The following is a 26,423-nucleotide window of genomic DNA, read 5'->3' on the forward strand; positions in this document are numbered from 1 at the left end:
CTCATTCATCCATTTAACAATTTTTATTAATTGGGACTGGGAATACACTGGTATCCCTGGTGGCTCAGGTGGCAAAGAATCCACCTGTAATGTGGGGGACCTGGATTCGATCCCTGAGCTGGTAAGATTCCCTGAAGAAGGGAATGGCTACCCACTTCAGTATTCCTGTCTGGAGAATCCCCACAGACAGAGGAGTCTGGCAGGCCACAACAGTCCATGGGGTCACAAAGAGTCGGACACGACTGAGCGACTAAGCATAGCACAGCAGATACAGCAGCTACCACTGTGACTTACTTTCTGGTGTCTGGCGGGGGCGGGTGGGGGGGCGGAGCAGAGATACGTAAACAATGAACAAGTTAACAAATAAGTTAAAAAATTCACTTCAGAAAAGTGTTCTGAAGAAGTTATATGAAAAAGTCAGTAGTCATTCTTTCCAGTCCAATCCTATCTTTAGAATGAGCTTTTAGGAGTCCTTGGAAGCTGTAGACACTAAGATTTATTTTAGTGGGTGATAAATTAGTTATTTCAATGTGTTCATACTGCAAGCTCATTTTCTGTGTAAATATTTTCAATTAAAGCATTCTGCAAAACACGTGTACTATTCCCAAGGATATCACACAAGAAAATGCAAGGCAATTTATGTCATTGTCATGATTCTCATAACACTTAAATGCCCAATTTGACTTTTAATGCTTCATTAAGGGGAAAAAAATCAGTGATTATTTACCCTTTTCCAATGAAGAAAGGCAAATAAGAATATCTTGCTGTAAACATAGCAAAATAACTTCCTAATTGTTAAGCACCCAGCATTCTTCAATATAAATCTTCTGGTCCAGGAAATGGCACAAACACCCAGTTGACAAAGTCAACTTCCTCTCATACAAAAAAAAAAATCAACTCCCCAAATCCTGAGAGTTCATACTTACAGAAAATGTTCATGTATGTGGCCATTTAACTGCACAACTGAGCTGGCCTTCATAAATGATGTGTCAGTCAGGTCAGCAGTTAAAAACACCCTTCACTACTGCCAACTCTCAGTGCACCCACATTCCAGAACACTATGCAGCCATTATAAGTCATATTAACTTCAAAACACAATACACATTTGGGTGAGGAAAATAGCAGATGTTAGAAATGTCCAACAATAATTGAATTCCGTCAGTAAATTACAGCAAATTCATATAACAGAACACTGCACAGTTACTAAAAATAATCCTGAAAGTAAATTTACTGACATTGGATGACATGAAAACATTCATATTTTACTGAATAAGCAGTAATTGCAAAACATATCTAATGTGATACCATTTTTTAAATGTATTAATACTGCCTATGAAAAAATTTGAAGAGTATATCACAAATAGTTAACATTAATTAAAAATGGTATATACGTGTAGAACAGACTGGTTCCAAATAGGAAAAGGAGTACGTCAAGGCTGTATATTGTCACCCTGCTTATTTAACTTATATGCAGAGTACATCATGAGAAACGCTGGGTTGGAAGAAACACAAGCTGGAATCAAGATTGCCGGGAGAAATATCAATAACCTCAGATATGCAGATGACACCACCCTTATGGCAGAAAGTGAAGAAGAACTAAAGAGCCTCTTGATGAAGGTGAAAGAGGAGAGTGAAAAAGTTGGCTTAAAGCTCAACGTTCAGAAAACTAAGATCATGGCATCTGGTCCCATCACTTCATGGGAAATAGATGGGGAAACAGTGGAAACAGTGTCAGACTTTATTTTTGGGGGCTCCAAAATCATTGCTGATGGTGATTGCAGCCATGAAATGAAAAGACGCTTACTCCTTGGAAGGAAGGTTATGGCCAACCTAGATAGCATATTTAAAAGCAGAGACATTACTTTGTCAACAAAAGTCCGTCTAGTCAAGGCTATGGTTTTTCCAGTGGTCATGTATGGATGTGAGAGTTGGACGGTGAAGAAAGCTGAGCGCTGAAGAATTGATGCTTTTGAACTGTGGTGTTGGAGAAGACTCTTGAGAGTCCCTTGGACTGCAAGGAGATCCAATCAATCCATCCTAAAGGAGATCAATCCTGGGTGTTCATTGGAAGATCTGATATTGAAGCTGAAACTCCAATACTTTGGGCACCTCATGCGAAGGGTTGACTCATTGGAAAAGACCCTAATGCTGGGTAGGATTGAGGGCGGGAGGAGAAGGGGACGACAGAGGATGAGATGGTTGGATGGCATCACCGACTCGATGGACATGGGTTTGGGTAGACTCCAGGAGTTGGTGATGGACAGAGAGGCCTGGCGTGCTGCAATTCATGGGGTCGCAAAGAGTTGGACACGACTGAGCGACTGAACTGAACTGAACTGAACTGATATACGTGTGCTATCAATGATATTCAACCAAATGAGATAAAGAGAAAAGGGAATTACAGAAATGTCACAGAATGTTAGCAGAACGATTCCTGGGTGGTCTTTCCCCCTATTTACAGAAGTCTTTGACATCTGTTCAGTCTTCCTTCTTGCCTGGATCCTACCATAATCTAGGAGATGCAACAAGAGGATATCTGGCTAACTAACACCCAGGTGCCTGATCCCCGTTATTGCTGTTTAGTCACTAAGTCTTGTCCAACTCTTTTGCAACTCCATGGACTGTAGCCTGCCAGGCTCCTCTGTCCAAGGGATTTCCCCAGCAAGAACAGTAGAGTGGGCTGCCATTTCCTTCTCCAGGGATATTCCCAACTCAGGGATTAAACCCATGTATCCTGATTCCTAGGTAACCTCAACTCCAGTGATCTCCCCCTTGACTCCATAAAGCCATCCACTTATACAGTCACAACTTGCACTGTTGTCTGAAATCAACTAATTCAAGGCATTCTATTCAGACCTCAGGCCCTCAGCAATCCTGAATAATCAGATACATTTGTTCCAAAGAATCTTTCCCTCTCTGGTCCTGTTTTCTTCCTGTCAGGATGGTTCAGAGTTCACTCCTACTTACTCTTCTTTATACTCCCTGTATAAACTAGAAATTTCGAATCTCCCCCTTCATTTTGGTAACCAGTTTAAAAACTCTACCCAACTTATTGAACTTCAGTAAATTAAAAAATGAATCAAAACAAATTACTATCCTATTACACAGAGGAGAATCAAACTTTACCTTATCTTCTCCAGGAGATAATCATAAAACTGCTCAAGTACTGGAGTGCATTTTAACTCATGTACGGTCCATCCCTCATCTCTTGCTTTTTCCTCAAAATTATTTCATTATTCCAGCAGAGCAAGATACGCTCATGTAAACAATTTAATCCTCATACCTTCTAATATTCATCTATTCTCTCAATTCTTTTTAAATCTTTCCTACATCTGTATTTCCCAGCACTTTACATCAAATATACACAGTAGGTATTTGATAAACACTGAAATGCTTGAATGCTTTCATCATTTATGCTTTGTTTACATTAATTAATCTAATTTTCACAGCACTCCTACAAGGTAGGTACTATTATTATCCCTACTTTATAGACAAGGAAACTGAGCCCCAGAGAAGTTAAATAATTCCCTCATTAATATAATATACTATTGGCAGAGCTGAGATTTTCACCCAGGCATCTGGCTTTCAGTCTGCTCTTGACCATCATGTCACACTGCCTCTTAAACCAAAGCTAGACCATGGCATCTGGTCCCATCACTTCATGGGAAATAGATGGGGAAACAGTGGAAACAGTGTCAGACTTTATTTTTTGGGGCTCCAAAATCACTGCTGATGGTGACTGCAGCCATGAAATGAAAAGACGCTTACTCCTTGGAAGGAAGGTTATGACCAACCTAGATAGCATATTTAAAAGCAGAGACATTACTTTGCCAACAAAGGTCCGTCTAGTCAAGGCTATGGTTTTTCCAGTGGTCATGTATGGATGTGAGAGTTGGACGGTGAAGAAAGCTGAGCGCTGAAGAATTGATGCTTTTGAACTGTGGTGTTGGAGAAGACTCTTGAGAGTCCCTTGGACTGCAAGGAGATCCAACCAGTCCATCCTAAAGGAGATCAGTCCTGGGTGTTCGTTGGAAGGACTGATGTTGAAGCTGCAACTCCAATACTTTGGCCACCTCATGAGAAGAGTTGACTCACTGGAAAAGACCCTAATGCTGGGAAGGATTGGGGGCAGGAGGAGAAGGGGACGACAGAGGATGAGATGGTTGGATAGCATCACCGACTCAGTGCACATGGGTTTGGGTAAACTCTGGGAGTTGGTGATGGACAGGGAGGCCTGGCGTGCTGCAATTCATGGGGTCGCAAGGAGTCGGACACGACTGAGCAACTGAACTGAACTGAACCTTTTGATTCCTTAACTGAGAAATCTTTCTAATGAAAACATGGTTAATAATTTCAACATATGATTTAAGTAAACATCAATTGGTACATACTTTTCATACCAACTGTAATAATCCCAAAGGCCTTACATCTGCTTATCATTCATAACACAATAATACATTCTTTCTAGATTCATAAACCATTTCGTGTACACAATTTCCTAATTTGAGTTCCCTTTAAATGGTTTGGTGACTTTCTAAATTTTTTCATTCACCTGAAGTTATTAGGTACTTTCTTCCCCGAAGACTGTCTCATTCTATTTTGAGTATGTAATGCACGATTTGTCGAATTTTAAAAATAAGTTTTCCTCTTTCCAATTCCTCTAAAACCATCAATATTTGACCTTCCCCTTAAGTATGTTCTCTTTTACCGAATGTTAAAATAACATCAAAGTCAAAAATTAGAACTATTTATTCTGAGTGAAGCCAATAAGCACTTAAACCTTTGAAGGAATTCTAAGTGGACCAAGAAAGCCATCAATACTTTATCTGCTAACATTTACACGGCAACCTACTTGAAACAGTAAGTTGTATGGCTGTTTCCATTTCTAGAAGGTATTGGCTTATCTAAGAAATCCAGATTTCCTCTTTGCCCTCCTAGGAAAAAAAAAATACTGTCAAGTGTCACTGAATATGTTTTTTGTGTTTTATATCATCAAAATTTAATAATAGAACTAACTGAAAGAAAAAAGAGAGAAGAACTGAACTTAGCTTCAACTTTTAGAACTTCTTAAAGAAAAATATCAATAAAATGGAAAAATTAAAAAGAAGAGAATATTTTATTTTCTAAATGAAAGAAAAATACAGTTTTTTGGGATTCCCGGTCAGTCCAGTGGTTAGAACATAGCACTTTCACTGCCATGGCCTGGGCTTAACCCTGGCTTGGGAACTAACACCCTGCAAGTCACAAAACACAGCCACAAAAAGAAAATTACAGTTTCAGATGGGTCACTGTAAAACAAATCCGTCATAATTTTAAGGAAAGGTGTAGGACATAGTAGAAAAAGGTGCAACTACCCAGACCTCAATTTGAATCCCAAATCTGATATCACTACTAGTAGTGATGAAACAAAGTGAAAAAGTGAAAGTGAAGTCACTCAGTCGTGTCCGACTCTGTGACCCCACGGACTATAGCTCGCCAGGCTCCTCCGTCCATGGGATTTCCCAGGCAAGAGTACTGGAATGGGTTGCCATTCTCCAAATCTCTGTTTCCCCACCTGGAAATCAGTAATAATACCTCTCTGGAAGAATGGGGTATTAGATGTAATTTTAGAAAATACAGCAGCTAAAGCAATCCCCCTATTGCTAGAGCAATTTCACCATACTAAGCTAAGAGCAAAGAACTGGCTCACCTCAAGTTATCAGCCATTATATAAAACTTGTCTAATGTATATACTACTAGACAAAGTATCAAAATAACTCCTGATCACCTGCACAGACCATTGTCTTAAAGTCCCTCTGCTCTATTCAGCTACAGGAAGCTGGTTCTTGATGTGGAGTCTGAACAAATCATCTACTTTTTTTCCAGCCAAGACTTGGTTATACCTTTTTGAGCAGAATATTGCTTTGTTAGGCACACTTCAAGTGAAGTTCAAACTGGTGCATCTCAGAGCAGACTGGATCACATCGAATGCCAAGCATCCACATCATCCAGTTTTATTAAAGACGCTGCCAAGTCCCTAGACAATTACTAGAAATGAAAGAAGGATAATGCAAGGCATGAGAAATTACTAGTCACCTTTATAACCTAAAATTTAACCTTAATAGTCAAATTTATAATAAACTGACTGAAAAATTTCTCAACTATGCCAAAAATCATGACTTATTAATACATTTTAGCTGACTAGTGGGAAAAAAGCAATTAACCAAGTTCCTTAATTATCAAAAAGTGATACTTAAAACACTTCCTTTTAGAGATCTCTATTCATTTTAATTTTTGATAGCACTTATGTGTAAGGGGGCAAACAAATCAGAGAAAATAGTGTAGAAGACTTCAGTTTTTTACACAGAATTTAAAAGCAAGTTTGTTCTAGTGTTTAGAAATGCAGCTACTGAATAGTTTCACTTGTAATATCAAAACTCACACTCTATCCTAAGGAAACAACTGTAAATAAGAGAAGACACATCTTCTTGCTACAACACAAACTCCATGAGAGCAGAGATTTTCTTCCTATTTCTATCTATTCATTACCATATCCTTAGTGCCTAGAACAGTGAAACAGCGACTAGATATTTATTGAATTTTTTAAAAGATCCATACAGTGTTACTTAGAGTAGTAAAAAAATTGATAACACTTATGAAATAGTATACTTTCATTATAATAAGACTATATAACTGCACAGAAGTGCTTTTACTTTTTTAAATGACTTTTTTTTCTGAACCACATTGCATGGCTTGCAGGGTCTCAGTTTCCCAACCAGGGGATGAACCCCAGGCCATGACAGTGAAAGCACCAAGTCCTAATCACCACCCCGCCAAGGAATTTCCAAAATAACATTCTATTAAGTATTAACTTAGACACTAAGAAAACTGGGTTCCAGTATCAACTCGATCATTACTCTAACTTGTGCTCTGGCGTAAATGATGGCCTGTCTGGGCTCCAGTACCTTCTGTGAACTGTTTCCTCTACTTCTCAGCCCTCACTGGTCCATTCTCAAGCAAAGATTACAGGAAGAAGAACACACCTAAGCTACCTCAGCAAGCAGAGACTGACCACACGGCAGGGAAAGGGGTAAGCAACCTGCACCAAATCAATGCGATTTGCCCTATCCACCCAGATTGACAGTTTCTTGGCGATCAGCTCTTCAAGCCACACTGACTCAGAACCATCCATTTTAACTCTAGGGCCCAAAGGCAGACTTGAAGCACTCTACAATTCACAGAGCCAGCAATTTAGGTCATCTGATCCTAGAGAACAATGCCACCCAGGGTGCATCAAAACATCAAGCCCAACTGTCAAAGGAACCAGAAAACACAGTACAGGTGGAAAGGGAGCAATTTTACCTGCTGGAAATAGAAAATGTGGGTCTCCATGCCAGCCAACAACTCTTATACAAAAGAATAGGCTGCTTCACCAATCTGTTGGAGGAAAAGCAGCTGTTCTCAAGTCCTTGGAATAAAAAACTACAACCTTACTCTATTCACCTGAGACAAACCCGTAAGGACACTATTTTACTATTTTACAGACTCTTTCTGATGAAAATCTCAAAGACTTTCCAAAAGCATCGTTTGCCCTTCAGCACCTACTTCCATCCCACTTCCCTCCCCCCACAGTGATACTGTGTCAGCAGCCACTGCAGAACCCCTACAGGAAGCGCAGGGCGGTGCTCAGGAGCACAGACTCTGGAGCCAGACTGCCTGGGTGCAAACCTTGGCTCTGCCCCTTCCTAGCTTTGGGCAAGTTACTTTGGTGACTTTGGGCAAGTTACCTGAAACTTTCTGTGCCTCCACTTGGGGACAATAAAGTAACAGACAGGATTATTATAAAAGGTAAATTCATATAGAACAGTATCTGAGTAACTACTTAGTGTAAAATTTAAAATTTCTAATGTAAGTAAATGATTTGTGCCAAGGTCTAATCCTTATAAGGAAAACTAAAGACACTTAGGAATTCTTGTAGTTAATAATTACCAAACCACAAAAATTCTTAATACAAAAGAAAAATCTCCAGGGAGGAAGTACACTGGTGCCCTATAGTTTTACTGGCAAGCTATAGGCCAGGAATTTCTAACCTGCAGGTTCATGGGGGGATACAGGCAGCCCCTTAATCCCCTGAAATTACACAAAATTGAGACATTAAGATACTTCTATACCCTTATTCCTCCTGTCTTACAAAAAAAAATTTGTCTCTTCACTAAATGTCTACTACCTGCAACTATTTAATTCTCCTTTCATTCTCTCTTAGACCCACTCCAATAAAGCCCTTGACTCCACTGAAATGAACCTTGTAAAGATCATCTCTGACCTCTACCTTGCTAAAACCAGTGATCAATTCTCTGTCCTAATCTGACCTGGTGTAGCAGAATTTTTCCCCAGTACATCTCCCCCTCTTAACTTGATACACTTTTCCACTCAGCTTCCAGGATGCCATCTACTATCCGTTACAGTTTTTCCTGGTTTTCCATTTTTGCTGATCTCTTCTCAGCAACTTTTGTTGCTGATTGTTCTCACCAAAGTCTTCTCATTTTAGTTCCTGACAACACCATCCTTTCTAGCTGCTCAGTTTCAAAACCTTGCAATCCTTCTTTACTCCCCTCTTTCACCCCAAACCTACATCAAAATCCATCACAAAATACTGCTGCTCTACCTTCAAAATACATGCAGAAGCCAAACACTTCTCACCCTCTCATTGCTACTATCCTGGCCTGAGTCACCATCATTTCTCACATGGATTATTATTACAATAGTCTCCTACCTATCTCCTTATTTCTACCCTTTTGCCCCAGTCTATCGCTAATATAGCTGGGTGATCTTTTAAAAATCATATGTCACGTCTCTGCTCAAAACCTTCCAACGCCTTCCCATTTCAATTTAAGCCAAGATCCTTAACAGGACTCCCGGCGCACCAGAGATCTACTTGCCCCTACCCCCTTACTAGTACATATTACACTTTAGCTTCAGAGTCGATACAGATGAATTGCTGTTCAGTCACTCAGTTGTGTCTGACTCTTTACGATCTCATGGACTGCAGCACATCAGGCTCCCCTGTCCATCATCAAATCCCAGAGCTTGCTCAAATTCATGTCCACTGAGTCAGTGATGCCATCCAACCATCACGTCCTCTGTCGTCCACTTCTCCTGCCTTCAATCTTTCCCAACATCAGAGTCTTTTCTAATGAGTCAGTTCTTCATATCAGGTGGACAAAGAATTGGAGTTTCTGCTTCAGCATCAGTCCTTTCAATGAATATTCAAGGTTGATTTCCTTTAGGATTGACTGGTTGGATCTCCTTGAAATTCAAGGAACTCTCAAGAATCTTCTCCAGCACCACAGTTCAAAAGCATCAATTCTTCGATGTTCAGCCTTTTTTATGGTCCAACTCTCACATCCATACAGATGAATGGTAGTCCCCAAAAATTTAAGTGAAAGTCCTAAACCCCCAGTTCCTGTGAATTCGACCTGATTTGGAAAAATAGTCTTTGTAGATGTAATCAAGTTAAGAATGTCAAGATGAGATCATCCTGGATTTAGGGATGACAGACAGAGGGAGAAGAAACAGAGAAGTGAGGACAGAATCAGGGACTGGAGTGGTGAGTCTATAAGCCAAGGGCTGCAGGCAGCAACCAGAAGCCAGGAGAGAAGCATGGAATGAACAGGACCTCAGAGCCTACAGAGGGAACCAGCTCTGCCAACAACTTGATCTCAGACTTCCAGCCCCAAAACCACGAGAGAATACATTTCAGCTATTCTCAGTCGCCCAGCCTGTGGTACTTTGTTACAACAGCCCTGAAGCTAACACAGCACCCTTCCCCTCTGGTCCTGCTCCAACCACCCAGTCTTCCTGGCTCCCACTTTTATGATGGCCTTTCCCTTCTGCCTGGACTGCTCAAACCCCAGAACTCCAAATGGCTAACCTGAGCACCACTTTTAACCTTGTGCTCAAATATCTCCCTCTCTCTGTGTCCATGGGATCTTGAAGAGTCAGATACGACTGAGCGACTTCACTTTCACTTTCATGCATTGGAGAAGGAAATGGCAACCCACTCCAGTGTTCTTGCCTGGAGAATCCCAGGGATGGCGGGGCCTGGTGGGTTCCCATCTATGGGGTCACACAGAGTCGGACACGACTGAAGTGACTTAGCAGCAGCAGCAGCAGCAGCTCTGAGGCCTATCCTGACTCTATTTATCAATAAATCGCAACAATCACCACCCTTCCCTTCTGAACTCTGCTTTTTCCACAGCACTTAACACATTCTAATATACTGCACAATGTTCTTATTTATCATTTTTTCTGGCTAGATGGCTCCACTAGAATATAAGCTTCACCGGGGCGAGGTTTGCTGGGTGGGGGGAGGAGGGCAGGCAGGAGCTAGGGAGGGCTGGGAGTTTTTTCTCTTTTGTTCATTGATGTCTCCTAAACATCTATAAATATGTCAGGTAAATAGCAGCCATTTGATATACACGCTGAATAAATCTGTTGAATGAATGATGTCTTTTTCTGGAAAGAGAGTCCAGTTTTCCTCATAATAAAGTGACCTGACACCCAAAGGAAGAGTTTAAGTCTTTGTTTTAAATCTTTAAGTGGCTAAGGAAAAGAGGATTCTAAAATTCTTACTGAATTTTAGACCCGAACCCTTAAAAGAGCAAACAAAAATCAATAAATACTCAATACTTACTATCTTGCAAACAGCAGATATCACAAGTTTAAATTCCCACTTCAAAAATCAAATTTTATTTAAAAAAAAGAGAGATGCAATCCACTTCAATTTAGTGGCTTGTGAAATAATTTCACCCACTTTTCACAGAACCTTCTACACTAAAGGGTGTCCCTGGCCAAAGCTACCTCTCTCTATGGCTAAAGTAATAAAGAAGAGCAGCTGTAAGTGTGAAGCACTCACATAAGTCAATGTAGTTTCGCACACCTCAAGAACACTGTCAAATATTTTTCTCTACCTGGCTACAACCCTATGCAGAACACAGGAGTAGAACCAAAGCAAACCTTAACTGTCTAGCATTAGTATGCTGTAAACAAATATTTACCCAAAATACAACATCATTGTTTACAAGGCCTTGAGAAACTGTTGTAGAATAGATGTCATTTACATCTACAGCTTAGTATGAACCATAAAGCATAACGACGGGGAGCAGTCGAGCACGACAAAACTTGTTAATGGATCTGATAACAGCAGAAAGGCACCTACCACATTCCTTATTATTATTGCTGCAGCATATTTCACAGTTAATACTAAACAGCTCTCCTTGAACACAATCATACTAAGCACTAGAATTAAGCATATAATTCATCCAAGTATATACTCTTCAGACATACTTTTAATATTACATAAATGACTATTACAGAAGGAAATCTGAACATCTGCCATTATGGAACTTGTCTTGTTCCATCAGCAAATGGATTAATAACACAGTCAAGTCCCAGGCCTTACCTTTCCTGGTTCCTTTCCCCACTTCACCAGTTTAGTTAATTTCTACAAGACCTACCAAATACTCTGAAGAAAAAGACATTCTGAATACTATTAACTCATATTCAACAAGAGGATTACCTTAAACTGTTTTTTAACTAGTGGTAAAATGTTCATCTCTCCAGACACAGCACTTCCCCAAAATCCAAACCTGACCACTCGCATGACCCACACCACCCCTACCCTATCCAAGCCCCAACCCTGCCTTTCCTGGTTTCCTGCAACAGCCTCCTCCCCAGTCTCCCTGCTTCCACTCTGAGTGGCAACAGTCTTCTATGCAATAGCCTTTCAGGATCTCTGTAAAAGAGAAATCAGATCCTGCTACACCCCTGACCAAAACCTTCACTGGCATCCCTTACACTTAAGAGTAAAAGCCAGAGGTCTTACCATGGTTTAGGGTGACCTGTAAGACCCACCCCTGACTGGTCTACTGATCCTTAACCATACAGCAGGCTCCCATCTCAGGACCTGGGCATTTGGCATGCCTTCTGCCTGAAATGCTCTGTCCCCAAATCTCTGCATGGTTTTTATCCTGTTCAAGGCCCAGAGAAGCTGTCCCTGAAAACCCTACTTCACAGGATCCGCCATCCATTCCATCACTGTCTCTCCCCTGTCTAAGCAACATAGTTGCCTCACTTTGTAATTTGTTTAATTTGAATGCCAAAGGTATATTTTGCTTATTCAAAATGAGATCTGGACCAAAAAATGCGATTTTTTATATGTCATTCCCTAAGAAGTTGGACACAATATATACATATTTTAAATATCTGCCTTTTAAAAAATAATTCTGTGCTTTGTGTATGGTTTTTCCTTATTATTTTTTATTTAAAAGCATTGAAAAGTAGTACAGTATGTACAAGAAAGTTTATGGTAGTAGTACTAGATACAGTAGGAAAAAGAATAATGGAATAATGGAAATAACCTAAAGGCCCAATACCACATACCAATAACCACATTTGCTGCTGTTTAGTCACTAAGTCGTGTCTGACTCTTTTGCAACCCCCATGGACTGTAGCCCGCCAGGCTCCTCTGTCCATGGAATTTTCCAAGTGAGAATACTGGAGTGGGTCGCCATTTCCTTCTCCAGGGGATCTACCCAACCCAGGGATTGAAATCCCATTTCCTGCATTGGTAGGTGGATTCTTTACCACGGAGCCACCTGGGAAGCCCCACCAATACCACATACCGATACAACAGCATGGCCCAAAAAAAAACATATAAAGAAATAAATACATTAAAAAATACAACCATAATAATGAGTATACAGAAATGGAGAAGTGTTTAGGAGATATAAAGGGTTTTTTTTTTTTCTTTAATTAATGACAACGACAACTAAGCCCAACCTTTACACTGCTCAAGTATTTACTAATAAGCACGTGCCCTGTGCCTGACCCGCCTGGGCAGACCAAGACTGGGCCAGAGTTCTGAGCTCTGGGTGGCAGGCTGAGCAGGCACTTACAATGTGGTGACATGTCCCGGGTAAGACAGGTGACAAGGGAGAGCAAAGGTGAAGGCAACCCTGACTGAGAAAAGGCTGTCAGATAAAATGCTCCCTAAACTGAGACTTGAAGAAGAAAACAAGAGGGAGCCAAAAAAAAGGGGGAGGGGGTGGAGGACAGAGGAGGATGAAGCAGAGTGGGTGTCTGGTGTGAGAGGCAAGAGAAGAGATGAAACAGAATCCTATATAATCTATGACTTCTTATTTTTAGAAAATTAAAATAACATCTGCATTTGGTGACAAGATTTTGGGTAAGAAATTTTTATAAGATATGATACTAAATAAAAGCCAACCGTGACTCTTCACCAACTACTTGGCCTTCTAAGAGCCTATTTTGTCCTGCAGCTATTTCTCTTTCCTCCAGTCCATCCCACCATCTGACCAAATTACAAGCAAGGACAGGAAGCAGCTTTAACAGCACATGAGCACATACATGTCCTTCCCAGGACTGCCCAGTGCACCTCCTATGGCCACATTATAAATCTGGGGCCCAAAACACTAAGACAGTCCTCCAGAGTCTCTGGCTGCCTCGCGACTTTATTGTCTCACCTCCCATTCCTGTCAGGTGTTGGCAGGAACTCTATGCCTATATCATTTGGTCCTCCTAACTCAACCCACTCCATCCCTCCCCACAGACTCTTTACTCAGACTAGGCTCTCTTTACTTAACCCTGTACAATCATCCTCATTCCTGCCTCAGGCTGACCTGCTAGGACTTCCCTAACCTGCTCTCCCAGTTCCTCGGCAAACAGCACCCATTCTTCAAGGCTCACCTCTTAAGCTTCTCAACAGATCCTTAGTTAACTTCTTTAACCCACAATAATCTCTAGTTAGCCTGAATCTGAACTGTATTTGTTATGCTATACAATAAGCAGTTTTACTTTTGAACTAGAGGACTCTATAAATGTTACATTTTTGCAAGGTTTGCCTTTTCTAAACTGTGAGACCAAAGTTTATATTTCATTTCTTTCAGTATTGAACTTGGAAACACACATCCAATACCTGTTGGCTGGCTGAGAGAGATCCTGGGTGGAAGGTTAAGCCAGGCAGAACTCAGTGCCAGCTGCTTCTCGCCAGAACTTCAGGTTTAAGCACCACGATTAGGATTGAATTTACATGCCCCTTTAGCACAGGAAGCAGATTTACTTCTTTATTTATTCATTCATTCACTCACTCATTCATTCATTCCTAATGCAGGCAAATATCACCATCATGCAAGTCTCCCTAGCACGTTCCACATTATCTAGCAAATAAACAATAATACAAATAAATAATAAATTATTTGGTGAATGAATGGATTTAATGCCAATATAAGAGAAATATGGAAGTCATAGGTATGACTAACACTTTGAGTTTAATTAATAAAGCCCCAAGGTGATCCTTGTGTCATTCTTTTTAATGCTAATACATTTATTTTTAAACAATGCTTCAAATCCTCCATACAGAGATAACGTAATTTTTCTAAAAACTAAGTCATTTTCTAGGAAGAAAAAAAGGTCAGGATTTACTTCATATATAGGGAGGAAGGAGAGAATGAATTGAAAAACTAAGTATTGTGTCCCCCACCACTCAAAGAGGAAAACATTTAAAACAGTAACAGCACCTAAGTTACTCGTAGCATGTAACCACAAAAAAGTATGCAAGTTCCCAAGGCAGAGAAGTCCAAGGGCAAGGCTAAGTTCTTCTGCTACAGGACTCCTCTTTCTTTATTTGAAAAGAGTTTCCCCCCTCACAAAGAAGAGGCTCAGGAAAAATGAACAAAATTATTGTCATATCAGCTCTGATTAAACAAAACACATAAAAGGTATTTGGGATTCAGTATAATACAGGGTTCGGATGCCCAACCTCTTCCAAGAGATGTACATTCTACTCCCCAGAAACCATCAGTGACAAGGAAAGGCCCACCCACTTACACCAGGTCACACATCCACAAAACATGCAGCTGCCAGAAGGGGAGCTCAAGGACCAACTTGTCAAGAGGCAGGCAAAGATATCCTCTGTTTTAAAAACTAAGTGCTACATAAATGTCCTGGGTGTGTGTACACGTCTCACTCTGGGCTGTCAGAACCTAATGTTTCTACTTCTTCTACATTTCTTTTCAGACTGAATTGTACTGATTTTCCTCCATATCTGTTTCTTCCTTTTGATCATGAACTCCGTTGAGAGCAGGGAAACATCTTATTCATCTTTGAGCTCCCAGGGCCCAGTACGGCAAGAGACACTAGGAAAACTTACTGTCGACAAGCCCAATGTACCACTCAGATGCTCCCTTACCAAAAGTCAACTGCCCAGAGAAAAGGAGACTTAGCTGAGAGCAACCTCCCAAAAGCTATGGCCTTAAGTTACAGATATTTTCTATGATAATCATTGTTTCACTTATTTATCATCTTATCTATCATTTCGGAAAAATAAGACCGTACTTTCCTTTTTATCATTGCTATAGGTACTTGGAGAGTATGATTCTTCTGAAATCTCTTGTTTTCAAATTAAACACATACATAGGAATCACAGAAGATAAGGGAACTTACCGTATTTAAGAAAAAAGACACCAGTTTCAAAACAGCAATTTTCTAATAATCAAATAAAACAGAAAGTATAAAGGGAAAAAAACTTTGTCTGAAACCATCTACATAAGTAAAGTACATCATTCCTTGGGTTTCGCTGGTGACTCAGACGGTAAAGAACCTGCCTGAAATGGAGGCTACCTAGGTTCAATCCCTAGGTCAGGAAGATCCCCTGGAGGAGAGCAAGGCAACCCATGCCAGTATTCTTACCTGGAGAATCCCACGGACAGAGGAGCCTGGCAGGCTACAGTCCATGGGGTCGCAAAGAGTCAGATACAACTGAGTACATCATCACTATGATATAAACTTTGAACAATTCTCTCCCAGAATTTATCAACAGAAAAGGTGAAGCTTCACAGAAAAAGATATACCAGAAAAATGCCTTCTTCACTTAATGAAGTCTAAGTTATATCTTTTTGTAACCCATTAAGTTTATAATAGAGAAAGTACCAAACTGTAGAACTTTTTCTGCACATCTAAAAACAAACATCAGGTCAGTAATTCACAGAAATCGGTAGAAACCAGGTAGTCACAACAGGTTTACCTCATCTCTGAAATATACTCTTACTTAGGCTTCTGGTTAATTTCATAGCCATCTGTTATCCTTATGGACCCTTCCTCTTCTAGCATCCACTAAAACAAAGAAATTCAAAGACTGACTGTTAATACAATGTAATAAAAACAACAGGTCTCCTGTCCAGATTACATCAAATGGCCACAGTTCTTTTTTCAGTAATACCATGAACCAGAGGCTAAAGTCCTCACAAAGCGTCTCTGTAAGTTGTCCTGCAGTGACTGGGCCACAGTGCACACTCAGTTACTACTGAACAATCACCTCCTAAAGCAAGACACATGACTATCACTGCATCTAAAGTAAAACCAAACCTCAACAATGCAGCCATGCCTACGACACTGGAGTTTTCTAAACTAAACAGGTGTCACAGATAAGCTCAAAATAGGTCCACCTCCTCCATTCTTGATGCTTTAGCAACAATCAATTCTCTAACACTTCCCCCAGAGGCTGGATTCTTTTTAGTGGTGTCTTACAACTGTATTCTTCTTCTCAAGGAGTGATAAAAATATGACTCCTTCCTACAGAATTTTATTTTTAAGCAGAGAAATTACCTCAAATATCCAAACCAAAGGAGAAAACAAATTATCTGATCACCTCATGGGAAGAGTAAGCACTTAACCAGACAACTCTCCCCTGACTCAGGGCCTTTTTTTTAGAAGGAGGTAAAAAAGACCCTATTAACCTTTTTAATTACAAATTAATCTTTGACTCCCAGAAAGTAACAAAGCTTCAAAGCTTCCTTCCTGAGTGATTACACTGGAATAAGCAACTTGAGAAAGAAAAACAGCCTCTTAAATCACTTCAGGGGATACATGCTAACACCAGATCTCTCTAGACCTTAATATTAGAAGTTCATGGGGCTGCAACTGAGGTGGCAGTAAAAACACTCCTATCCCTAACTTAAACAATAAGCTACTGATGCCATCATTATATTTTTTCCACCAAAACACATATTTACAGTGGAAGTGACAAATAGATTCAAGGGATTAGATATGATAGAGTGTCTGAAGAACTATGGACGAAGGTTCGTGACATTGTACAGGGGGCAGTGATCAAGACTATCATCAAGAAAAATAAATGCCAACAGGCAACGTGGTTGTCGGAGGAGGCCTTACGAATAGCTGAGAAAAGAAGACAAGCTAAAGGCAAAGGAGTAAAAGAAAGATACATCCATTTGAATGCTGAGTTCCAAAGAATAGAAAGGAGAGATAAGAAAGACTTTCTCAGTGATCAATTCAAAGAAATAGAGGAAAACAATAGAATGAGAAAGACTAGAGAACTCTTCAAGAAAATTAGAGATACCAAGGGAACAATTTCATTCAACGATGGGCACAATAAAGGACAGAAACAGTATGGACCTAATAGAAGCAGAAGATATTAAGAAGAGGTGGCAAGAATACAAAGAAGAACTATACAAAGAAGAACTATACAAAAAAGATCTTCACGACCCAGATAACCATGATGGTGTGACCACTCACCTAGAGCCAGACATCCTGGAATGTGAAGTCAAGTGGGCCTTAGGAAGCATCACTATGAACAAAGCTGGTGGAGGTGATAGAATTCCAGTTGAGCTATTTCAAATCCTAAAAGATGATGCTGTGAAAGTGCTGCACTCAATATGCCAGCAAATTTGGAAAACTCAGCAGTGGCCACAGGACTGGAAAAGGTCAGTTTTTCATTCCAATCCCAAAGAAAGGCAATGCCAAAGAATGTTCAAACTACCGCACAATTGCACTCATCTCACATGCTAGCAAATAATGCTCAAAATTCTCCAAGCCAGGCTTCAACAATATGTGAACCGAGAACTCCCAGATGTTCAAGCTGGATTTAGAAAAAGCAGAGGAACCAGAAATCAAATTGCCAAAATGCACTGATCATTGAAAAAGCAAGCGAGTTCCAGAAAAACATCTACTTCTGCTTTATTGACTACACCAAAGTCTTTGACTGTGTGGATCACAACAAAATGTGGAAAATTCTTCAAGAGATGGGAATACCAGACCACCTGACCTGCCTCCTGAGAAACCTGTAGGCAGATCAAGAAGCAACAGTTAGAACTGGACATGGAAAAACAGACTGGTTCCCAATTGAGAAAGGAGTACATCAAGACTGTATATTGTCACCTTATTTAACTTATGTAAAGTACATCATGCATAATGCCAGGCTGGATGAAGCACAAACTGGAATCAAGATGGCCGGGAGAGATATCAAGAACCTCAGATATTTAGATGAAACCACTCTTACAGCAGAAAGCGAAGAGGAGCTAAAGAGCCTCTTGATGAACGTGAAAGAGGAGAGTGAAAAAGTTGGCTTAAAACTCAACATTCAAAAAATGAAGAGCGTCGCATCTGGTCCCATCACTTCATGGCAAACAGGGTAAAAATGGAAACAGTGACAGACTTTATTCTCTTGGGCTCCAAAATCACTGCAGTTGGTGACTGCAGCCATGAAATTCAAAGACGCTTGCTCCCTGGAAGAAAAGTTACGATAAACCTAGACAGCATATTAAAAAGCAGAGACATTACTTTGCCAAAAAAGGTCCACCTAGTCAAGACTGGTTTTTCCAGTGGTCATGCATAGATATGAGAGTTGGACCATAAAGAACGTTGAGCGCTGAAGAATTGATGCTTTTCAACTGTGGTGTTGGAGAAGACTCTTGAGAGTCCCTTGGCCTGCAAGGAGATCCAACCAGTCCATCCTAAAGGAAATCAGTTCTGAATATTCATTGGAAGGACTGATGCTGAAGCTCCAACACTTTGGCCACCTGATGCGAAGAACTGACTCACTGGAAAAGACGCTGATGCTGGGAAAGATTGAAGGCAGGGGGAGACGGGGACAACAGAGGATGAGATGGTTGGATAGCATCACTGACTTGATGGACATGAGTTTGAGCAAGCTCTGGGAGATGGTGAAGGACAGGGAAGCCTGGCATGGGATCGCAGAGTCGGACACAACTGAGCGACTGAACTAAACTGATGTATTTACAGATTTCTGGGATTTTAAGACTGCTGCATTTGTTAAAAAAGAAGAAAAAGACAATGCACTATCATTCTCAAAACAAAAATGCTTTTTTGATGTCTCTTGTCATAAAGTGAAAAGAAAAATTTTATTTTAGGACAAAACACCTAAGTTCTCTACTACTGCTGAGTGCTAACTGAGCACTCAGTGGTACCTGCTTAAAGATATCTGAAACAAATACAACTGCATATAGTGTTTGTATAAGAAACACACCAAGAAAACAGTGGATTTCTCTAGAGGTCACATTACAGAGGATACATATTTCTGGATTAAATAAGGGTTGTGGGCTGCAATTGCTGAGTCTCCTGAGAAAGACAAAGATAACTGAAGCACTTCAGGTTTATAGGGTTTGCATTTTCAATTTATTTCCTTATCTATGTTTTCATTTCAGTTGATGTACTATAATCCCCATTTGACAGCTAAGGAAGCAGGTCACCTCATCACACTTCAAAGCCACAAGACAGGTCCTCTCATAGTAACTAGTCAAGCTTACTTATTAATATAATGCTCATTGGTTGTCATGGTTCAGGACAGTGTGGTGAAGCAAGAAGCACATAGTGTATTTAAAAGACCCGATTATTCTCTCCTATCAAATCAACATCACATCTCAGCAAAACATTGTTTCTAGAGTTATAAACACTGTTTCTCCCATAGGTCACCCAGTTCTCATGTCTCACCTGCACCCAAATGCACACAGCACACAAGAATTTCATTTTTGTATTTTTTCAGGATGGTGCTTCTAAGTCAGACTATTGCCCTCAAGTGGAAATGGAAAGATCCATAAACTAAGCTAAATGCTATATTCAAGCCATTCAGTGCTCTCATTAGTCTCATCCTAAGTAATCATACCACTGATCCAAGTGTCAGTCAGCGCCATCTTCAATCTCCCTGTGGTTGCTCAGTTGCTCAGTCAGGTCTGACTCTCTGTGACCCTATGGATCGCAGCCCACCAGGCTCCTCTGTCCATGGGATTTTCCAGGCAAGAATACTGCAGTGGGTTGCCATGCCCTCTTTCAGGGGATCTTCTTCCCAACCCAGGGATCAAACCCACATCTCCTGCCCTGCAAGCGGATTCTTTACCCACTGGGTCACCAGGGAAGCCCATCAGTCTCCCTATGAAAATCCACTTTAATCAAAACTACAAGCCAAAGCCCAAGGGACTTTACAACAGGAAAAAATCTAAAACTTGAAAAAACTGATAACATGAAAAGAGATGTCAAAGGAGAAAATGAGAAGACACCTTAAAGGACTAGAACCAACATCAAGAATAACCTTCCAAACAGAACAAGCATAAAACTATGGAGAAATAATAGAAGATGATGGGATTAAAATGCAAAAGAATCACAGTTTAAAGGATATTTTTACTAGGAAGAATAGGAAACTAAATGCTTAAAGTATTACTTTATAAAGATCAAAAGGAAAGAATTACTTCTATCAAAATCAACAGAAAATTACTAAGGGCCTCTATCTATACCTTTCCCCAAGCAGACAACCATATACAGTTAAGGGTCCCAGACATAGTCAGGAATAGGAGCTACTATTCTGTAACAGTCCTCAGACAGGGGCTGCCTAGGGTCCCACTAGATGGGAGCCAACGCTATAGAAGACAGAAAAGATTTCGCTCAAAAACTTAGTCTTAAGTTTTTACTTATCAGTACGCTTTTCTCAACACGAAAACACCTATGTGAAACATAACAGAAACACACACAGGCCAGATCACCACCACTCTCCAAGTGAAGTGTGTAATCATCTTATCATACACACACACACACACTTTAGTAGATATTAAGAAATCTCTGAAATAAAAAATGAACATAGTAACTACAAAGCAGTTGAATCACCCCTATAAAAAAAAAGAAAAAAACTGTCTTACTAATCTTACATTTACCATATCTTTTAAATCTTTTTACCTCAGAAGCTTTTTCACTCCAGATTTCATATTTTTAATATGTCAAGATAAGTCAACAAGTTTGCGTTGCCTTTACCAGTTGGAGATCAGTTTCAACTACAAGTTATTTAAAAGAAATTGCTCCCCATCCAGTACCAAAGCGCTAGAGCTGAGATTCCAAAGCAGTTGTCATGCATAATTCCATCTCAGAACCTAGCCAGCCCGACTGCACACTCAGGTAAGAGAGACCTACAGACTGGAAAAATAACAAGAGACGTTGCATTCCCCATTTCCTATTTGGGGCCTAATATGCTGACGAACTTGGAAACAAAGAGAGGACCTCAAGTTCAGCATGATAGTTATTTACTACAAATAATACAGCAATGACTGGCACTCAACTTTAAATGATTAAAACTCACATATGTATACTTTAAAAGGACAAATTTTATAGTATGTGAATTATGTCTCAATAAAGTTATTTTTAAAATAAATAAATGGCACTTGGAAAGAAGTGTTCCATTTAATATAAACCACCCAGCTCTATTATTAAGACACAACAAAACATGTATTCTAAAATTATGATGCATAAAAAGATCATTAACTTCATTCATAGTCGAAAGTTATTTTAACAGAAGTTAAAATATACTGTACATTTTTCACCTATCAGGTTAGCAAAGATCAAGAACTTTCAAATGCCCAGGGCTGGTGATAAGATGGGTAAATCTGAACCCTAAAACTCTGTGTACACTGGCACATCCTGGAGGTCAATTTAGTAACAGTTTTGAAAATTAAAAATGCACACAACTACTGCTGCAGCAATTCCATTTCTAAGAATTTAGCCTACAGATACACCTATACAGTTGCAGAGGTACAAGGATTTTTTTAAGTCAGAACCAATTTAAGTGTCCATCAACAGGAAATTAAAGCATGCATCCACACAATGCCCCACTACACAAATTTTATTAAAAAAAAAAAAAAGACCTAAATTATAATTACAATTGACTAATGTGTGCTTGGAATACTAAGTAAAAAGCAAAATTCAAGATAGTATGTTTAGCATGTATACAAGTGTTTATTAATGTCTGGAAGAATATTGGGAAAGTGGGCATTGCTCTGAACTGTATGAATCGATTACAATGAGTACATATTAATTTTACAATTACAACTTGTATTTAATTTGAATGCATCAGGCTCTCAAATAGTCTCACCCTGGTGTTAACCTCCCCATGCTGTGACCCCAACCTGTCTTTCCAGTGCTTGGCGGTTCCAGCCAGACCAGTCTGTTCTTCCTTAGAGAAATCAGCCGGAAGCATTCCTCTCCAAATTTGAACTGCTACCAGCAACAGCTTCAAACATAAACCACCTGAGGTGAAAGAACAGCGTCTGCCTGCATCTACTACAGAACATTTTTAAGACTGTTTTTTAAAAAAGGAAATTGAAATACAATTTAATAATCTTCCTCAGAGAAGCAGTAAAAGTACCCACCATTCCCCATGTTTTCCAGCCTCTGTGCCTTTGCTCCATGAAATTTCCTGCCTGAAATCCTCTTAGCTACTTATCACATGTCCAAATCCTGCCAATCCTTCAAAACACAGGTTAAACACCGCCTCCTACACCAAATCTTCCCTAAGGCCTCCAGCCAGAGCTAATGCTCTTTGTTAAACCACAGGACCATCATCTCTTAAGGCACTCTCCTTTAACAGAGCACTCCATGTCCTATTCTCTTTGGTGAGGAAATTCTTCAAAGGCACGCAATCAGTGTCTAGGTCATTGTGTATGCCCCACCTCATACATAAATTAAACTCATGTGTTACTAAAGCAAGTAATAAAAAGAGCATGGCAAGAATCTAAAAATAAAAAGCATTGATTTTTCTTCTCTATATAATATTTACACATGACAAACGGTGCTCTGTGCTGTGCTTAGTCACTCAACTGTGGCCTCATGGACTGTAGCCCGCCAGGTTCCTCTGTCCATGGGGATTCTCCAGGCAAGAATACTAGAGTGGGTTGCCATGCCCTCCTCCAGGGGATCTTCCTGATTTAGGGATTGAACCCAGGTCTCCCACACTGCAGGCAGATTCTTCACCATCTGAGCCACCAGGGAAGCCCATGACAAACTGTAGGAGTATGAAAAGGTAAGGCTCCCTCTCTCTCCAACCTCCTCCCCAGTGCCCTTCTATGTCTCCTTAAAAAGTAATCAGTATGATCAATTTCTTAACACTTCAGGGGTTTAAGAAGTTCCTGGACACTATAACTTTATAACACATTCATAACTTTCGATCTAAGTTGACAGAAATAATCACTATGACAATTTATAACTACACCCTGTGTACTTGTATGCTGGAACAAATGAAATACAGCAACAGATGGAAAGATAAATTGTGTCCTATGAGTTACAAAACTAAAATTACCAAGAAGCTTATAGATTGTTTCAAGCATAACTATAAACCAAGTTACTAGAATTTTTTTCTTGGTGTAAAAACTGCTTAAGGATTCCACAGACTCCAAAATTTCCACTAAGCTAAGAAAACAGTGCTAAGTCAATACAGATAAAATACTAAAGAAAAATGTGGATGTTTTATGAAGCTAGATAGGAATATTACTAAAGTGTTTGTAAAAGCATTTCTCAATATCATATTAATAGCAACAAAATGTCTACACAGTTTTCTAATTTATAAATAAGAACTGAATGTTTCTAAGAGGTCTTTAATCATGTTTAGTGTATAGAAACTTAGGAAATTTCAGTAATTATTTCTACTATAATGGATCCCATGAAAACTTGAAAACATACAGCGCAGATTATGCTACTAAGATCAGAATGTTCAAATCAAACATCTGTTCATCTTGTTAAAAAACTAACCTAGCAATAAAAATCTGAAGTCATCATTAGATCAAAAAAACATTTTAGGGAAATTTCTATACCGAACTCATTACAGTAGTATGATATTCTTCTAAACAATATTAAAGATTGAATTACCAAATGTGTTACTACATTATCCCTTGGGATTTATGGTACAGATTGACAGCTGTCCTGCAATACTTGTCTTCCAAAGTAACAGAATCTCTGATTCTTGACTAGGCACACAGCCATCTCCAGCAAAGACTAAATTTTCCAGCACACACTGCAGCTATCTGTGCCCTGTGATTTGGTTATAATCAGAGGGACAAAGCAGAATTGATGTGTGTGACTTCTGGGAGGTATCTTCACAGGATGGGGATGAGGTCAGATCTCGTCCCCTCATGTCCTTCCTGCTGGTGAGAATACAAAACTGATGACAGGAACTACAGAGGCTTTCTTTGCCTACAAGGAGAAAGCTGGGTCCCCTAATGAACATGAAGGCCCCACACCGGCTCAGGGCTATCCATGATTTATAGGAAACAAAATAAACCTCCACCTTGTCCAAGCAGTTGTTCCGGGTTTCTGCCACTCACTGTTCTGCCAAATCCTACTTAATACAAGGCAAAACTAAGAAGAAAGGATACTATATCAATTTACTAAGTGCTATTTTATTAAACAATTTCTAATGCATATTTTAAACTTACTAGGATTAAAATAAAAACTCATTTATGATTCAAATAACTATGAAGCTATAAAATGTTTTTCTATGCTATAAAAGAGATATAAAAATGTCACTATGAAGAATTTATCCAAAACTTTGCTTTGGCCACCTGATGCAAAAAGCCAACTCATTGGAAAAGACTTTGATCCTGGGAGAGATTGAGGCCAAGAGGAGAAGGGAGCGACAGAGGATGAGATGGTTGGATGGCATCACTGACTCAATGAATATGAGTCTGAGCAAACTCCAGGAGATGGTGAACAACAGGAAAAGTTCGGTGTGCTACAGTTCTTGGGGTCATAAACAGTCAGACACAAGTTAGCAACTGAACAACAACAGTCAAAAATCAAACTTTCCTGGGGGTCCAGTAGTTGAGAATCCACCTGCCAATACAGGGGGACACGGGTTTGATCCCTGATCTGGGAAGATTCCACATGCTGCAGAGCAACTAAGTCCATGCACCCAACTACTGAGTCCATGCTCTGGAGCCCATGCTTCACAACAAGAGAAGCCACCACAACAGAGTAGCCTCCACTCATCACAACTAGAGAAAGCCCACACACAGTAACGAAGATCCAGCATGGTGGTGGGGGAGGGGGGTTATCCAAAAATCAGCTTCCTGAATATGCATTGGGATCCTAAGATTAAGCCAAATCTCCTTTATCATCAACATCGTTATATTACCCAATAAAAGTATTCATTCAGTCATTCGACAAGTGAACAATGAAAGCCTACTGTGTTCCTCACTGAACACTGAACTCTGAAGGGACCAAAGCCGACGTGGCCTCTGCCCTCCTGGAGTTTACCTGAACACTGTACCTGAGCTTGCAACATCGCAGGCAATGCTCCAGGTGCCTCCTCTCTAGCTTCCAAGTTAATCGTCCTCCCCTCTGTCGTCACAGTCATCTCAGACTGACTACAATATGATCAGGCTTCAGTTCTGCTCTGCTAACATAATCGTATATAATCATGTTCCTCAGAGATTTACATTCCTGTTATCAAAATTAAAATCAGCACATTACCTAAATGCCCCAGTAACTATCATTAATGGTGGGCCACTTTTCCAAATGGCAAATCTTATTTATCACCCAACATTTTTCCTTAGTTTCATCTCAAATAGTAATCTTACCCTTAAATTTGAAAACTACTTTGCACCTTTCCCCAGGACACAGGGGCTGACCTAAGAAAAGTCAGAATGTAGGGCTGCTAGACAGACAACCGCAGGCCAAGCTCACCAGAGAGCTGAAGCTGGGCCCACAAGATGCCAGTCTGATTGGGTCACAGTTCAAAACACTGATCGGACTTGTTTATGAGTCTGAATATTAACTGCAGATTAAAGGTCACACACATATATCCACCAGGGATGGCGATCTTGCTCTTGCTTATTTCTCTCATACAAGTCCTAAAAGACTAATTTTTGGGTCTTCGCAGCCATACGAAAAAGCAGGTCAGATTTAGGAGGAAGGGAGACCCCTTGCCTAGGCTTTAAGTTTTAGCAATACACATCCCAGTTTACCAGAATAGCTCTCTACTGGTATTTTGACCAAAAGCCCAATTAATAATAAGATAATATGCTGAATCTCCCACTTGCCATTGTTCTACTTACATAAAGTTCCTTTAGGAACATCACTAGAAAGAAGGACAGCTAAGCTATGACATGTGTTTACTCATTAACACACCAAACCTCACCATTACTCTATGATCTGTGTCACTCACTTTGTATTTAATCATGTCCTGTTCTGTAACATTTCCTATATTCAAGGAATAGTAAAAACTTTACAGTTGCTAACTTAGAGCTTATCTGAACCCATTGCTCCTACATATCTCCTCGCTGTTGAGTGCTGTAGATGAA

The 26,423-nt window shown here is 40.0% G+C and overlaps 1 protein-coding gene across 13 annotated transcripts in view; it reads right to left on the reverse strand.

The window, feature by feature from the left end:
* Positions 1-26,423, reverse strand: part of RERE (arginine-glutamic acid dipeptide repeats) — a 408,969-nt gene that overhangs the window by 371,038 nt on the left and 11,508 nt on the right. The window contains exon 1 of one of the 13 annotated variants that reach the window (XM_081490485.1): positions 21,037-21,207. The exons of 10 other annotated variants lie outside the window; for them this stretch is intronic. The gene's annotated coding sequence lies outside the window, so the exon portion shown is untranslated. Of the gene's footprint in view, positions 1-21,036; positions 21,208-26,423 lie in introns of those variants that run through there. 2 more of the 13 variants (XM_081490474.1, XM_081490487.1) reach the window with 2 other exon arrangements.

Source organism: Giraffa tippelskirchi, chromosome 5, assembly GCF_054371585.1.
Source record: "Giraffa tippelskirchi isolate mGirTip1 chromosome 5, T2T-mGirTip1v1.2.pri, whole genome shotgun sequence".
NCBI lineage: Eukaryota > Metazoa > Chordata > Mammalia > Artiodactyla > Giraffidae > Giraffa > Giraffa tippelskirchi.